The sequence below is a fragment of the Ambystoma mexicanum genome, chromosome 4q, assembly GCF_040938575.1.
Source record: "Ambystoma mexicanum isolate Mex_15411 chromosome 4q, UKY_AmexF1_1, whole genome shotgun sequence".
Lineage (NCBI taxonomy): Eukaryota > Metazoa > Chordata > Amphibia > Caudata > Ambystomatidae > Ambystoma > Ambystoma mexicanum.
Genome location: NC_090928.1, coordinates 735,821,690 through 735,839,970, shown reverse-complemented (window position 1 = coordinate 735,839,970; position 18,281 = coordinate 735,821,690).

Below are 18,281 nucleotides of genomic sequence, written 5' to 3'. Positions count from 1 at the left end.
TGGTCTTCAAATGACCAATACATATATGCACAGGTTCCTCCAGGAGTGCAGTATACCCATTTCCCTATGTAGCTCCTTGGGTTTCTTGGGTTTTCGAGCTTCACAGATGGTGGGTCCAGGTGGTTGGTGATGATCTGGTTGCGCAACTTCTCTCTCTCTCTTATGATTGTGCCTGTGTGTTGGCCGTCATCTGTTGGCATCAAGAGGTGCATACCAACCATTTCGATCATCTCGTCTGTGGTGCGTGCCTTCCGGGCCTTCCAAAATCTTATTATGATCAGTTGTAGCCCAAGCCAAAATAGTACATCCAACAATAATTTTCAGTCCATCTGACAGCCAAGATGGCATCCATGACCATAATATTGAAAACCAGCTCTCATCCTTTTTCACACCTTTACTTTCATCCATCATTTTTGAGTGCATCTGGGCCAATTGTAAAACTGCTTCTGTCAGTGTACCATTGTCAGCATCGTGGGCAGGGATGAATGTGCAGCATGATTGTCCTATCTTAGCGCAAACTCCTCCTTCCATTGCTGTGAGGAGGTCCAGTACATATCTGTTCTGAATTGCTACCATCCTCACAGCTCGCAGTTCCTCTTTTATTGCGTTGAATCCATTTACCGTAGAATTAATAGTCATCATTAGTTCCCATCGAGTTATCTGGAGCCATTTTGCGTTTGCCTAAGCCTGTAGTCCTGGATGTATTATTGAGGAGAAGAACATTGCTGCTCTGCTGAATAGTCTGTGCTCTGGTGGAATTGAAGTGAGTGCTGTTTCCGACCTTCCCCATAGGTAATTTCCTGTCAGAGGTTCTCCTTGTCTTTTCTTTCTATTCAGGACAGTATTATTGCCGTCGGTTTTGCTCTCTGGCTCCTTCTGAGGTTGTACAGATCTCTTCTTCCTTTTGTTCCCTTCATCCATTTTGGGGAAGTTCGCCATATTGACATGTTTCTGGGGTACCACTAGTGATGGTACATTAACGTGCACTATTGTGCATATACCATTCCACAGAGGGGGCAGTGTGTGGTATGCTTTTTCTCCACAGGCCCAGTAATGGTCCATTACTACTGCTGTTCCTGCTCCCCCCTCAGGTAGCTCCATCACGCTTTCACAGTTGGTGTTGTATCCTACGTCCACCTCCCCTTTATGTTGGTAGCATACCTTAGGCGCAGTTAGCGGCAGTATTGTTATTGGGTCTTCATCCTTCTCCATCCACGTGAGCATGGGTGCGTACTTGACACAAGTCATCCAACATCTATGGTTGTGTCCATCAATAGTTGAAATATTTTCTCTTGTTACCATGTTGCTGCCAACCACTCCTATGTCCCATTTGTTGTTCATGTACACCTTCCCTGTGATTATCACCAGTGGTCTTTCCCAACATCCGTTCTTACCAGGGACTTCAGTGGCGTACCAATCACATGGTAGGCACTGTAGTGTTACTTTATTTGTTTCTCCTTTTTCAGGACCACTTGTTATGTATCTGAATCCTTCAGCATGTAAACTGCTCTTGTGGTAACTCAAATAAGTCTTGAGGAAGTTGTTTTCATATGGATATGTATCTTGTGTTTTCCACACCAGTTGCACCACTGTCCCTTGAAATCTTCCTTTCGTCTGGAACAGTGCCAAGTATATTATACATCGTGCTATTTTTTCATCTATCTCCGTGGCAACAAATGTTCGAGAAGCGCTCATGGCGTATGGGATTAATGAGCAAACGTAGCAGCTGTCTTCTGTTGTCTGCTTACCTATGTGGGTCATGTGTTGGTACCATATGTTGTTTGAGATGTGTGCTGAATCTTGTATGTAATCATCAATACCTTTATTATCTGAGTATGTGCTGCGTTTAACTCTATTTTCCTTGTGTGGGATTTTACTAGTACCACCTGACGTAACACCTGTTGCAGCTGGGGGTGGGGGTGTATTAGGTTTGGGTACACCAATAATATTGATAGCATAGCTGTACTGCCATACAGAGGCAGCCAAGAATCCGGTGGTCATTAAAATCCCCATCAATTTTATTACAAATGTTAATTTCACCGGCATTTTGCTCTTACCTTGCTGCAGTCCAGCAGCTTATTCTTGCGACGTTACAGTTGCCCGCCTGAAAATTCTTAATATGCTCGTTATTAATGTTAGTTATTGTTCTTAAGCTCTCCCTATCAAGTAGTCATTCAGTGCCCAGACGAAGAGCTGTTCCCACGCCAATCTAAGCGATCTATCTTTTAGGGCAGGCAAGTATGGTTGGAGGTGGAGCATTGAATGTTCTATGGCCAAGAGGAATGCTGTGTAGTAGACACGTACCCTCCTTCTTTTGAAGTACGTTGGCCTTTTTATTTCATATACAAATTGGTGTGACAATTCTTCCAGGTAATTATCGTCTGAGGGTACCATCTACCCCTGGGCAGTGAATTGGTTAGTTATCTACTTTCTTAATAGTACAATAATACGCTGTACCTGCATGTGCGAGAGAAAAGAAAGAGAACATTCAGGTGTTTACATGTGTATATGTGCAAGACAATGTCCTTCAGTTCAGTTATTACTACAATGGGTAGGGGGTCAATGGGCAGACGGTTTGGGGCTCAACTGGCGGAAGTCTCTTTACTCTTTAATCGTGTAACCATGGGGTGGGCGATATGGGGATCACCCCTTTCTTTTCTAGTAGTTGTCTCTGGGGAATCTGAGGGGTTGCAGGGTATGGGGACACTTAGGCCGTTAGTTGTAGTAGAAGTCTCTTCCTCCGTTGGTGACGCTGTTGTTGCTCTTCCAGTGGCCCTGTCGGTGGCGCTGGGGCGGGTCTGGAGTTTGTAGATCTTTACGTCGTGTAGGTGGTTCCAGGCACGTTTGTCCTGTAGCTTTACTGCTCTCGTTGATACCTCCTCTACCAGATGGGGGGCCAGTGAAGCGTGGGCTGTTCCACTTTCTGTTGAAATTGCGAAGTAGTACGTGGTCACCTTTAGCAACTTTGCACAGTCTTTCCTTTTCCAATTCTTTATCTGCGTCTTTTTGTTGATCGCTGTTAGACCCGCCCCGTGTGCGCTCGAGCTGTTGAGACACAAACACTACACTAGTAATCAAAGAAGACACATATTGGTACATTTCATCACCAAGGACAGTTGCAGTATTCTCGTGATCGGTAAATGCTCTTGATGTTGGCGTTAGGGGAAGGCGCATTTGACGTCCGGTAACCACCTCGTGAGGGGTGAGGTGGTGGTCGGAACCTGGTCTATTCCTTAGCTCAAATAGGGCTAGTGGAAGGCAATACAACCAACTCTTCTTTGTTGTTTGCTGTATTTTTGCAATTGCCTCCTTTAATAGGCCAATCAGACGTTCACATATACCGTTGGCCTGTGGGTGGTATGCACATGCAAATTTATGCTTGATGTTCAGTAAGGATGTGATGTGCTGGAACATTTCGTTTGCGAAATGTGGGCCATTATCTGAGCGCAGTACCTCGCACACTCCCCACCTGGGGAAGACCTCCCTCACTAGGAATTTAGCTGCTCTAAATGCATCTGGGTGTGAACAGGGCCCTGCTTCAATCCACCTCGAGAATGGGCATACTACTACAATCATATACCTATTTCCTTGACATACGTTGATCATATCAACATAGTCAATATGGAGATGTCGGAAGGGTCCCTCTGGCCGGGGTATAGTACCTCTTATCACCTTCAGAGTGTGACCGGCCGTAAACTGTTGACATGTGAGACAATTGCTGATAAAATTTGACACATGAGAATTTAACTCAGGGCAGAACCAGTCTTCCCTAATTCGTGCTGCAATTACTTCCTTGCCTGTGTGGGCTGGGTGGTGTAGTTGGCTCAGGACGGTGTTCAATAGTGCCAGTGGTATTACAATCTTTCCAGTGTCACCCTGGCGCCATAGTGCGTCAGTTGGTGACATTGTGCATCCTCTTTTTACCCATAATTCTTTTTCTGCCATTGGTGCAGCCGCTTGTAGCTCCATTATCTGTGTGGCTGGGAGATGGGTGTACCCTTCTCTTATCAACATCTCCTTAGCCATTCCCCTCCCTCTCCCTCTCTCTAACTCTGGGGGGTTCCATATCTCACCAAAATATGCAGCATACTTCGCATGTGCGTCTGCTGCTGCATTCCCTTTTGAAATGTAGTCTTCACCATTGGTGTATGCGGTGCATTTGACCAAAGCTAATTCTTGGGGGTCATTTATTGCTTCAATTAGTTCAGCCAATAGGAGGGCATGTTGCACTGGGGTGCCATCAGCTCTCCTAAACCCTCTTCTTCTCCATTTCGACAGACCTGAGTGGACAGTGGACATAACATATGCGCTGTCGGAATATATGGTCACTCGTTTGTCAAAGCTTTCGTTCAACGCCAAGATCAGTGCAATTAGTTCTGCTGCTTGAGCGGAATAATGCTGTGGTAGTTGTACACATTTCATTGCCACACACACCGGTACCTCCATCATTTTTACCACTGCTGCCCCAGTCCTCCTTATACCATCCCTTTGATCGATAGTTGATGACCCATCAATGAACAGGAGCTCACCTCCCTCTAGTGCGTTCTCTTCAATCTTTCTAGTAAATGAGTACATTTCAGTGATTTGCGTACAATCGTGTGCATAATCTCCTTCCTCAAGTACTTCTGCTAGGAACCTTGCAGGTTGACCGTGCTACATCTAACAATTGATAGTTCAGCTCTGGACAAGATGATCTCATAACCTGATGCCGTTTGCGTGGTTAGGGTGGACTTAGGTTTATTCAATATTGCAAATAGTGCATGTTCCACAAACAGTGTAGTCGGGCACCCCATGGTGATCGCTGATGCTTTCTCTACCGCAAAAGCAGCTGCGGCGAGACCTTGTTCGCAAGGGAAATGACCTAACATCACAGGGTCTAAGTGGCCGCTGTAAAATGCTACTGGTTTGTAGCCCATGCTTGTTTTTTGAGCCAACACTGCTTTCATTACTGCTGAGTCGCAATGTGAAAATATAAAGAATTGTCGCTCATAGTCTGGGGTTGCCAGTACCGGAGCAGTTGATATCGCATCTTTCAGTTCATCAAAAGCCTCTTTCATTTCCATTGTCCACCCCAACTTTTTCTCCCCTTTATTGGCTTCCTATAACGCCTCAAGCAGGGGTCCTATGTATGAGCTATAATCAAATACCCATGCTCTACAGTAGTTGCACAGACCCAGGAACTGCTGCAGTTCCCTCACTGTTTGTGGTACTGGCGTTTTTGAAATGGCCTGTGCTCTTTGTGGTGCAATCTTTCTTCCATGTTGGGATATGAGCTGACCAATGTAAAGTACCTGTTCTTGACAGTACTGTAACTTTTCCATGTCTACCTTGTAACCTTTTTCAGCCAGTATCGTCAGCATCTTTAATGAGTCCTCTCTGCATGTTTTTTCGTTTGTACTGCAAATTATGATGTCGTCGACATACTGCAACACTGTGCTTTCCACTTCAATGTTACCCAAAATCCATCTGTATTACTCTGTTGAATATTGAGGGTGATTCGCAGTACCCTTGTGGCAATCTGGTGTGTTTCCACTTTGTTTTTCTGTAAGTAAAGCTTGTCAAATCTTGTGAGTCTGGGTGCAATGGTATTGAGAAAAAAGCATTTTTAAGGTCGATCACTGTAAATCGTGATGCTCCTGCTGGAATGCCACACAATATTGTGGCTGGGTTTGCGGCTATAGGGTATTCTGCTTCTACTATGTTGTTCAAGGGCCTGAGATCCTGTATGAAGCGCCAAGACCCCCCTCTAGCCTTGCCTACTGGGTATACAGCTGTGTTACATGGTGATTCTGAGGGGACCAATATGCCATTATTTATAAGGGCCGTTATGGTTTCATATATGCCCTCATCTGCCTCTTTTGATAGTGGGTACTGTTTCACTCTGGGGAGTATTGCACCTTTCTTCAATTTTATCCTTACTCCCCCTATACTTTTTATGCACCCCACGTCATAGGGGCCGGTAGTCCATAATGATGTGGGTACTTTTGTCATATCCTCCTCAAAGAAGGGAACTGGGGTGGATGTGGGTGCCTCAAGTGCCATTGCAATTTTCTGTGCCACTTGTTTGTACGCCACTTTTAGCCATATTTCCACACTCATCATGAACACCATTTCACCTTCCTCCTTTCCTTCTGAGAACAGCTCCTCATCTGACACCTGGGTGAGTCTACATACTTCTGCTAGTGCTATCACTGCCCTCCATGCTCTTCCTTCTCTGTCTTGGGCATGTACCGCAATGTAATCAGCTGTTGCTATAATGCTCTCAATGTCCACTGGAACCACCTTTCCTTCTGGTTCATTGACTGGTGTTTCTGGTCTAAACAAATAGGCGGCTGGCCTCCTCCAGATCTTTCCCTCTATCCCTGGCATCCGTGCAAATGCCATGTCTGTCCCGTACTGGAATAGTTCACCATCTACTGGCTCAGCCCTAATCGCTGTCTGTCCGCAGTATGCTTGCATAATCTGTCATGCTGTGAGCATGTTAATTCCTGGAGTAGAGCAAATTATGCCGCCCTCCGTAAAGGAGATCGTCATATTCAACCTGTTCATGATGTCTCTCCCCAGTATATTTACTGGTGAGGCACTATAATATAAAAGTGGGACTGACATGTCATAATCTCCTATAGATAAGGGAATGTTATCAGTAAAGGGAACCAACCCTCTAGCCCCAGAGAATCCTTGGGTGTTCATGGCTTCGCCCGACATCTTAAATTTACCTTCCCTTATGCAAGACCAGGTCGCCCCGGTGTCAACAAGGAATGATATTTTTTTGTCACCTATTGTTACCTCTATGCGTGGTTCCTCTGCACTATTAGGTGTTACTGACAGGATGGGACACACCAAGGCCGTCTGTGGGCTGTCCTATTGAGGGTACAACGATTGACCATTTCCTGTGTAAGGGTTGTGTCCCAGGACCGTCACCCTACCCAGTTGTGTTTGTTGTGCTTGGGGTTGTTGTGTTATCGCTACCTGTTGTTGTGGCAGTGAATATGTCTGTGGCTGTTGTTGTGTTATTAGTTGTTGCTGTTCATTTCCCTGTTGCAACGTCTGCTGTTGCTGTATGCCCTGCTGGTCCTGTGTGGGCTTTGATTGTCCCGGTTCGCTCCATGATGGTGTTCCTGGTCTTACTCTACACGTGCGTGACATGTGCCCTACTAATCCACAACTCCAACACACCGGTGGTTCCCTACTCTGCCATGGAAAGCTTCCTGTGTTGTCCTGGTATACTGGTTGTCCGGTGGGGTAGGAATATCTAAGTCCTCCCACCTGCTGTTGTGTGTTATATCCGTATCCTCTCCCTCTCATAATTCCTCCTCTTCCCCTGTTGTAATTATAATACCCAGCTCCTGGCATTGAATATCCTCCTCCCATGTTGGTCGTGTATGGTTGGAGTGGCGGCACCTGTTGTGGTTTAGTCTGTGAAGGTGGTATTTGGGAGGGATCTTGTGCAGCCACTACTTGTGTGGGGCTTTGGGTCATTGTTGTAGGTGTAGTTATTAGTGCCCCTTCCATTGTGTATTTAGTAAGTTTTTTCTGTACTAGTTTAGCCTCTTCCGTTTTCCTGTCCTCTTCCTTTTGTTTCATTTTCCCTTGCCATGTCCTGCAATGATGCACTATTGTCAGTTGTATTTCTGGCCATGCTTTTGCTTCCATTCCCACTACTTTCTTCAGTTGTTTCTGAACTCCTTCTGGGAGCCCTTATACTAGTATATGATAAAATATTGCTGGTGTTTTGTCCCATTGTTCTCTAGTTTCCATGCGCCATTCTCTTGGATTTCCTGGATATAATCAACAGGATCTTCGTTCTCACGCATCTTGCGTGAGGTAATTGCTCCTATGTCTGATGTGTCTGGGTACTGTACCCTCAGTGCCTGCCATAGTGCATGTCTGCAGTTTGCGAATGGTGCCCCATCGTGCGATGTGTTTGCTATTGTTACCCCAGGGAATCCCGCTCTCTTCCAAATGTCATCCGCTGCATCCCCTAATATCGATATTAGAAGGCCCTTTACATCTCCCACTGCCAGTTTCTGTCCTGCGGTGTGTTTTTCCATTTCATATATCCATTTACCCGCACCTCCACTTAATGATGGGAGCCTGCATTTTATATTTTCTTTGTCTGTATGCTTCCAAGGGACGTACTGTGGTCTAACCCCTCCCCTCTCCAGAAGTGGCATTAAGTTGTGTCTCGTCTTATCCCTTGGGTTCCATAAAATCGAGTCCTCACACCCCTCCTCTTCTTCCCTTTCTCCTACATCGTCAATTTCGTCCGTATTTCCCCTACTCATAACTCTTTCTTCTCCATCTTTTCCCCTTCTTCCATCATTTCCTGTATTTAATGTGGGCGTGTGTATTCGTCCTTCCTGCCTGCGTCTGGGGAGGTCTCTAAGCCGACCTGCATAGGGTGTCAATTCGTTTGTGAAGGGCGCAAGTTTGATTGTACGTAATGAGCGTGAGGTGGTTGAGCATGTGTGGTGGGATGGGAGAGGGTGTGATGGTGACGGTGTGGCTTCATGTGTCTGTCTTTCTGCTATCCCTTGCTCTTCCTCCTCACTTCTCTCCAATTCATCCTTTCTCCTACAGATCCATGGTGAGTCTGTATTGGTCCGGGTGGTGTATAGTTTATCTAGACTTTCCCTTTCACTGTTTCTTCCTTCCTTCTCCATTCCTTCTTCTTCCTCACTACAAAAGTCATTCACAAACGGCAGCCCCCACTCTGTCTTTTTCCCCTTGATTGTTACTGTTTTTAAGTCTATTAGGTCCGGTTCTCCCTTTTCTCCTTTACGAACCGTTCCCCTTTGCGCTGATGTTGTTGCTACTTCTGCGTCTCTATACACATACCCCCTTACTTCACTCTCCCTACTCCTATCTTCTCTTTCCCCTTCATTTCTCTCCTCCATCTCTCTACCAATTTCCTCCCTTTTCCTTTTTAATTCCTCCATTACGTCGCTACTCACCTTTTCCAATATCCTTTCATCCTCTTTCTTCCTTTACCATCTCACCCTCTCCCTTTCTAATATACTCTCTATCACCCTCCCTTCTTCGTATTTCTTAGTCGTTTCTGATAGTAATCTCTTCTTCCACATTGCCATTTCTTTTTCTTTCTCTTCTTCTTCCCTTTTCCTCTCTCGTAGCACTGCTCTTGATACCCTTTCTGCTGCTGCTTTTACCCTTTCAGCTTCTCTCCTTTGCTCCTCAGTTCGTTCCCTTATTTTTTCCAATTCGTTCTTACCTTCTTTCCTTCCCCTCGCTCTCTCTCTTTCCTCCCTCTCGAGCAGTTTGATCAGTTCATTCTGTTCATCCCTTAACTCTGCTAGTTGTTCCTCCAAAATCTCTTCCTTTTGTCGTAACAGCTCTTCCCCTCTCATTCCACCCTCCCTGGTATTATCCTCGTCTATTTTCCTTACTACCTCCTTCTCTTCTCCTGCTAATGAACCTCGTAATTTTAATAGTATCTGCGCAGCTACCCACTCATCATGTCCTATTTCCACAGTTTGCTCTTCTCCAGTCCTCCCCTCCCCTGCTGGCATCTTCCTATGAGACACATATGGTGGTGGGCTGTATGCCGGGTTCGAGTACCCCTCAGCCGCCCTTAACTGTCCTCTTTCTATTTCTCCTAATTCTCTTAAAGGGTACAACCCCCCTCCCTCTGTTTTCACTACCTTTGTTAGGGGTATATCGTTGCTCTGTTCCTTTTTTATTTCATTTTCTTTTGAATTATTATTCTTTTCTCCTCCCTCTTGTCCGTTCCCCGTGTTCTTTGGGTCTTCACCCCCCTTTTTCCCATTCTCTCCTTCCTCCTTAATCTCTTTTTCTTCCGGTATTTCCCCCACAGTGACCATTCCATTTGGTCCTGGTCGGGTCCCTTGGAACATCCTCCATAAGTTAAACACCTCCACGTGGTTTGTCAACTTCTTCCCTTTGTATGTATTATGCAGATGGTTTAATAGTGAATGTTGGGTATATGGATCGAAGCTACCATTAGGCGGCCATGGTGTTATCATTTTGTTGTCCATCCCCTGTGTCCATTCTATGCTATACTTGATCAGTTTCTCCCTATGGGGTTACAGTGTGGTACATATGTGTTGTAGTGGGGTAGTGAGGGTGTTCCCCCACCCTCCCGATCCTGCCCCGTGTGACATAGTAGCGCTCCACTTGTTATCCTTCCCCTATTTGGTAGCTATTATCTTGCTACCACTTACAATACACAGCCTTATACCTTTACCTGGCCCCGTAAATTTGGGGACTTGCGATAGTCCGCTAAGGAAAATTATTAAAATATAGTATTTACATTTGTATATTTTCTTCTTTCTTTCTTCCTTTACACAACACCCTTACGGCCCCCTGCGGCCGAGGCGCACGTAGCCCCCTGCGGCTGCGTACCCCTTGTGACGTTCTTATACAGTCGCTTATTTTCATTTGCTCCTTCTCCTTCTTCTACACTCGCCGTGGCCGGCGTTCTCCGTGCGCAGCCACGTTCCCCGTTTCGCCTTTCCCCGATCAACTCATTACCTTTTATCTCCGTTTCCACTCCCTTACCACAGTTCTCTTTCCCACCACTCTCAGAAACAAAGATGCCTTGTGCTCGGGATATCCTATGAAAGTCCTACTGGTGACGTCACCGATCTCTTCGAGCTACTGGTAAGTTCTTCATATATTCTTTAAGTCCAAAATACACTTGTAATCTACCCCCGTTAACCTCACAGCTGTCTTCCTGTCACTCCTGGAACAAGGTAATCAATAATATAATCGGACTGCGCACGCTGCGTCGCCTCGCGTGTGATACGCCCCTCGACAGGAGGGCTTAACCAGCCAATTATCTTCCGTATTGGGCAACTAACTAGCTATCGCCTACAGGGAAACGTCATCTACCTATCGAGTTTCTTGCTCGAACAATAGGGATCCTCATCTACTCATTGATCAATAAATGCCAAATCGTAGGAAACCACACACACACCCTTACACGTAGTCGTGACCTAGGCCAATCAGTGTCTACGAGCGGCCGCACGTGATGTTTTCGTGCTCCACCCCCCCTCTCTCGCGCAACGTAGCCGACTGCTCTCGCACTCGTTCGGCTACCATTAATTTCATTGCCAACACTAAATTGTCAAACCTTTGCCGCGCACCTGTGCAACACCTCCCACCTCCCGTTTTTAATTCCTCCCCCCTCCCTCACAATTTCACGTTGCTTGTTGTGCGTGGCATGCTCACCAAGTTCTCTTGATGTGGGGCCGCTCGACTGCGTGCACCCCTCCAAGCGGCTCGCCACCTCCCCTCGTCTGGACCACGTCTGGACACTCGCCAACCGCGGGCGGGATACTTCTCAACCGGCTCCCGAAGGCCAATATCCGGATTGTGCTGTCCGGTCTTCTCGCAGTTCCGCGATGGTCCTGTAGTCCTCAGAAGGGGGCAACGGCAGAGGGGGCCGCGCCGCCGGGCCTCCTCACAACGGGAGTACCTGGAAAAATAAAAATAAAAAAGCAGATCTTAAACAGATCTCAGCAGTGCCTCCAACTTGTCGGGGGGAAATTCCGCCGGGGTCGGCCGGGCCGTCCGTAGACCTCCGGGCAGGGAGGCCCCAACTCCTCCCGTATATCCCAAAAGAGATAGAGTATGAGACACACGCAAGAAGCAAGGTGACTCTGCTGTTTATTAGACAAAACGGCAGGGATGGGTCAAGGATCGTAAGCGTCCGTCCTGACACACACACAATCGTGGGGCTCGCAGGCCCTTTTTACCTTAGTATGACGCGCTACTTGCGTCATCTTACAAAGTTTAGCAAAAAACCTATTTCCACTCTGGATTGGTTACTCGAGTGGTAGGGTTAGTATAGCATACATATAGAGAACGGTATTACTGGTTGAGGGTTAGTCAGGTGATATACTTGGGCTGTCCCTTCAATTTGATACATGAAAATTGTTACATGAAGACCTTTGAGGATTGGTCAATGTTAATGGCGTCAATGATAAGAGCCCCATGGTCTGATTGGTCCACTCGCGAGCCTCCCAATCTGGGTCTATCGCTGTTCCCAGCTCGCGGTGCACCTGTCATTTGCAACAATGTTTTTACTATGGGTAGGTGTAAACAATGTGAGGATTTATTCATATGTTGGGAGGTCGACTACTCCCACTACTGCAGATGTCCAATGAGTCTTTTAATTGTATCTGCCTGTGTCTTGAAACGTGGGATTCAGGCGTCTCCTTCTTCCTGGGCTTGGCATCCTGTCAGGTTTGGCTTTGTCACGTGAGGTGGGACCGTGTTTGAGGCCGAATTCCGCACAATTAATATTGTTTTTCCCACTGTGAGCCTGGTTTATCTTGCAGGTGCGACCTTGGCGTCGGCTTGCAGCGTGCGAGATTGCAACATCGTGCCCTTGGCGGTGTGATTTCGCCGGGCTCATTCTGCAGGGTCAGCAACCGAGCTCTCGCTCATTCAATGTTCATGGAAACTTTTGCTTGCGGCCTACTTGGGCCTGGTGCATAGGTGGAACCGTTTGATGCAGAGCTCTTTAGGCTACGGTATCATATTGCTCTGTCCTCAGTATCGTGTCTCCGTTATATTCTTTATTATGGTACATGGTTCTTAGAAGAAGCGTGAGCAAGCCTTTTTAGATAAGTTCATTATGCGTCTTGCGTTTCTGCATTTTGAGAGCCTATGTGGAAAATAATAAAGATGCACGTCCGTGGGTATGTCTGTCGCCTATGTCATAGCACTGAGTATGTTCTTCGTGTGGATTGATGTGGGAGTGTCCGGTGTGCATGTGTGCACAGGTGTGCTGACCGTTGGCTAGGTCGTCATGGCATCTCTAACGACGTGTAGGTTTAGTCGAGTTGATCCATGCCGCAGGTGTCGGCATGGGCAGGGCGGGCTGCTGGGCAGGTAGGTGGGCACATCTGTATGTTCCTGTACCAGGGTATTTGGTCATCTGGTAGATAGGCAAACTCCTCTCGTGGCGGGTGCCTAGGCCGTGATCCTCTAGGCCAAGCGCGAGAGGGGAAGGGCGGGAGCTTGTTCTTCCATTCTCCCACTTCAATATGTGTTGCAACACGCTGCAGCGTCTCACATTACTAGGAGGTAAATGCAAGGCAGCATTTAGTGCAGTATAAAAGACAAACACATATAAAAATAGAAATTCCATTTTATGAAAGCCAACATTTCTTTCAAATAAGACATGTGCCAGTTGCCAAAGAATGGCCAAAATGTTTCTTTGTGTAATCAGAAGATAGCATCTCTTAATGAAAGGAAAGAGCAATTTTCTACAGGTTGCAATGAAGAAAGGGGCAAAGGGCCCCTTTAATTTCTGGGCCTTGCACTGCAAAACAGCTTTCCATTTCTGCCTTGACAGTCAACCTATAAAGTAGCAGAGTTTAAATCTAGAAATGGTGAGTCTGGTGCAGGATGTTTGTGTGTGTGTCTGTGTGTGTGTGTGTGTGTGTGTGTCTGTGTGTGTGTGTGTGTGTGTTTGTCTGTGTGTGTGTGTTTAGCACCAAGTCTAATATCGTATTTGGGACATACTACCTTTGGGGGGTATCAGGTAATATTATCCCTATATATATGGTCGCCGTATATAATATCACCGGGAAAAGGTTGTGTCGATATTATATGGGTGACCATATATTTAGGGACGGGCAGCAAAAAAAAACAAAAGAAAAAAAAGTTTTAAAAAAAGGGTTTGGGGGTTGCTGGGGTGTCCCCCGCATGTTCCATGCAATAATGTCCCAACAAAAAACGGCAATTTTTCGGCGATATGTTTGCATGGCGACATTTTTGAGGGGACATTATTACATGGAACCCTTTGGGGTTGTGTTATGATGGTTTGAAATATTACCTGTTGATTATGCTTATCTAGTGCAACGATTTGCTTTGTGGTTGTGTTATGCTCACTTTGCTATACTCTGGACTGCTTTGAAATGCTATGCTCTCTTCAGGGTGATATGATATACTGTGTTACTTATGCTACAGCAAGTCATGTTCAAACTTCAGGAACATGTGGTGCAATGTTTTGTCTGTTATCATCTATGTGTTTCTTTCCAAAATCTAAATGAATCTTACTGTCTTTGATGTACGGTTTTCCTCTTGTTTTTATGTGGGCATCTCTTCCCCCGCACACCCATGTTTGGGTTTCCACAGCCTCCCTTACTGCATCTAAACCTAAACCTGATTTTTCATTGTGGATTTCCTTTTAATTCTCCATTCCCGATTGCAATCTTGTAACCACATTTAATTTAGCTCATTATTAATTTTCATTTGCATGTATTTGTTCACCGCTTTGTTTAATTCTTTGGGACGTGAAAGCAATTTCGTTATACTAGCTGGTTAAGTCATTTTATGTCGTCAGGTTATGTTATGCCATGTTTCCTTATGTTGTTTCATGTTAATATCTAATGTCAAGCATTTTGAAGCAGCCAATTTGTGGAAGGTTTCACTTTTAAAACTACCCAATGAAATAAATGATACACAACAGTGGGTGGCCCTCTTTAAAAAGGCTGTAGTGGCTAAATTAGATATGTCAACTGAAGTTGGTAAGCAGACACCAAGCACTGTTTTCCTCCAATGATCCTTATGCTGTCCTCTGTTAACATGCGAAGGTAACTGCAGCACTGGTCATGGCTAGATTAGTCTAATGAATTCCCAGAAGAGCCCAGCCTCAGCCCTTGAGGGTGATTGTCTCTCACTGATATAACCATCCCCAAAATGTTCTGAAGAGGCCTCAAGTACTTACAGGAATCCCGGTCCTGGGACTTGCTACCAGTAGCGCTATAGTTCAAAACCCACTCTCTCTTAAATGTTCCCTTAATTCCTCCTGCTTTCCTATCTATAGAACCTGGTCGTTTTTTGGCAATTTGGGGCCTAGGAGAATAGGTAGACGGATACATTGAAGGGCTTTGTTCTCCTGTTTCCTTGTGCATGGTTTTGAAATTCCCAGGCTCGCAATGAAACCCTGACACTGTGGTAGACTTAAAAGCCTTGCCACAGCAGAGCCAAAGACATGCACATGTCCTTAAACATGTTGCCGAAAGGACAAGTCTAGTCTCTCTGAAACAAATGTGGATGTAGCTTGGTACAGTATAAAACGTTGTAATAGAACATAAAAGATAAAAAATTGAACGTTTTGCCAAAGTGAAATATGAAATGTTGGCTAATTTTTCCAGAAAATTTGGCAAAATACGCGTTTCTGATTAAAACCACTTCTGTCTGTTGATATTAACAATGTGTCCATGTGTACAAGCTGCCTAGATCACCATCCATCTTGCCAGTGAGTCCCATTTACATTCACTTCTGTTTCATGCCCATTTTCGTCACTTTGTCTCTCTTACGGATGGGCCTTCAGAATTGGTCTTTGGGTTCAGTGGTTTTCATTTTGTTGTCTTTATAGGAGAAACCAGACTGATGCTTCAACTTAGAATGGTAACAAACAGAGGCATCTTTATTCATTGTCATTAACACCAAGGGAATAGCACAGTACACTTAACAGGAATGGGTCACACTAATTTAATCCTCCATCCAGACCCCTTACCCTTATAGGCCACTGGCCAACCAACAGAATCTAAACATACACACATTGTAGACTTCATCACTGAGCCTTCTAGCACAGTTATCCTGGCTCCTGCCAAAACAATTAACTCATGCACCCCCTGCGTTGTCCCTTTGTAGTTCTATTTTGTGGTTATGATGCTGTATGACGACTTCCTGTCTGCTGAACCCTGCCAAGGGGTGTTTAAACACTAGCCCCATGATGACTTCCAGTAGCTTATGAATAGTAACATTGCTCATTCCAGCGCAAGCTTGGTAAATCCATCATGCTTGGCACAGTAACTCCGCTGGTAAGCGTTATCTAGTTCAGACCAAGGAGTGCATGCTCAAACAAGTTCATAGGGAAACACGCAATGGTGAAGTTAAATAGAATCAAGGATTATCTAATAGAGTCTGCTCAAAGAAAAAACCCTAAGGGAAAGGGCAGCGACATAAAAGGGGTGGGGCTAACTTTATTCCGTTCATGGATAGTGTCCACCTGTAATTCAATTTTGCTCTATTGTATCCACTATATTGTTTATTTTTTATTTTTATTTTTATTTATTGCTTTGGTTTATTTACAAACCTTTACAATATCACAAAATACAATATACAATATCACAAGATTTATCAAACATTGATTGTACAGAAAAAAGTTTAAAAAAGATGCATAAAAGTACCAAACTTTGAATACAAATTAATCCTTTTTGTATCAAAATGTCCATATCGTAGTAAACTTACATTACGTTTTCAGGATAAAAGAAAAACACAGATGAGAAAATTTTCCTCAGATCCAGATCTGCGTAAATCAAGACAAGTAAAATCTTTTACCCAGGTTAACTCAAGTCACAAACATTTCTCAAAAAAGTTGTCACAGATATTTTTAAACTTATGCAATTATCGTGCAGCATTCTGTACCATATGAAGTCTCTTTGCACTTCTTGAATAGAAACTACAAATGTTGAAAAGTACTTTATCCTCTGAGTCTTTAAACAGGGGCAAACCAATAAAATGTGCTGGAGAGTTTCAACAACATCAACAGTCTTGCAGTACCTGCACCATGGATCACCTTCAATTGTACGATTTCTAATGCATTGTACTTGTTTAGTAGATAAGACATTAAAGCGAAAACGCATGAAGTCACTACGCAACCTCTTGCTCGGGTATTTAATCAGATAACCTTCCATATCAGCTTGCCATTTCCAGGTAGAACAGGCAGATTTGTACAATTTTGAATCTAGAATTGTGGTTTTCGTTGTTTGCCAATCGAAGCCCATTATACTGAACTTCACTTTGCTCGGCTTGTTGCATAGTGAGCTCATAGATAAACCTAGCTCTTTCAGACAGATCTCACCTTCAACTTTTAGTGCATTCATGAAAGGATTCAATGATTCATAATAAGCACATTTATACAATGTTTCGCCCTTACTAGTTTTACATTTTTTCCAGAGGCATAGTCTCTTCCAAACCGCATAAGAAGAAAGTGAATGCAGACCCAGTTCGTATCTTATTAAAGCTAGAGGTATGCATTTAGGCAGAAACCATAACACAGCTCTCCAGATTTTTCCTTCAATAGTGGTCAGATATGTATGTAGTTCATTAGTAAATAGTTCAATCCCATAAATTAAACGTGGTATGACCTTTTTAATGTAGAATTACCTCAGCGGAACCATCGTAAATTTTCCAAATTTGTTGTCAATAGCCCTCAGCTGTCTAATGGCTATGTCTGATTTCAGGCTCAAATGACTTTTTATCAGGCTGGAGGAATCCTGACCAGAAAAATAAAAACCCAAGTACTTAAATGAGGGTTGTGCCTTAATCCTCTTTCCTTCACAAGACCATGTGAGAGCATTCTCCTTTTTGTTATTTTTGCCAAACCGAACAATAACTGTGTTTGCAGGGTTTATTTTCAGCTTGAGATCATCTATAAATATTTCAAATGCTCGAAGTAGCCTTTGCAGACCAATTTTGGTTTTGTCCAGAAGAAGAAAGTCGTCAGAATAAGCCATCCAGACAATGCACACGTTGGTCAATTTGGGACATACCAAACCTTTACCACCAAGTGCATTTTGGGCATCGCTTACATACAAATTAAAGACCGTAGGGGCCAGCAAACAACCCTGTCTTAAGCCGTTCGGAATACTAATAACCTTGGAGAGTAAGCCCTCTGACGACAACCGAACCTTCAGACTAGTGTCAGTATACAAAGCAATGATAATCTGTAGTAAATCGACAGGAATCTCAAGTTCTTGTAGCTTTCGCCAGAGGAGTTGCTTATCAACGAGATCAAAGGCTGAACTAATGACCATCGAGGCCACAAACAAGGGTCTCATCCCCTTCTTCATGGAATTAGCTATTAAAGTTTTCAACACTAGACCTCAACAGTCTGTTCCAATATGTTTTTTGAAACCTATTTGTTTTAGATCAAGAATGGATTTTTCCGTAATCCATTCTTGCAGTTCCTTTAAGACCAAAGAGCAGAATATTTTGGAAACTGGGTCGGCAATCGCTATCGGCCTGTAGCTGGTAGGACACATACGTGCACCCTTCTTGAAAACCGGAATAACTATGGAAACCTTCCATGAAAGTGGTATAACCTTGGTCTCTAAGATGTTGATATACAGCTTGGACAGAATTTTTCCCCAAATTACCGGGTCCATTTTTAACAGTTTATTAGACAAATTGTTCGGTCCCGTTGCTCCTGAGTTTTTAGATTTCTTGATAATTTCTGTAACGTCATAAGTTGAGAAATTCAAAGACCAAGACTGGCT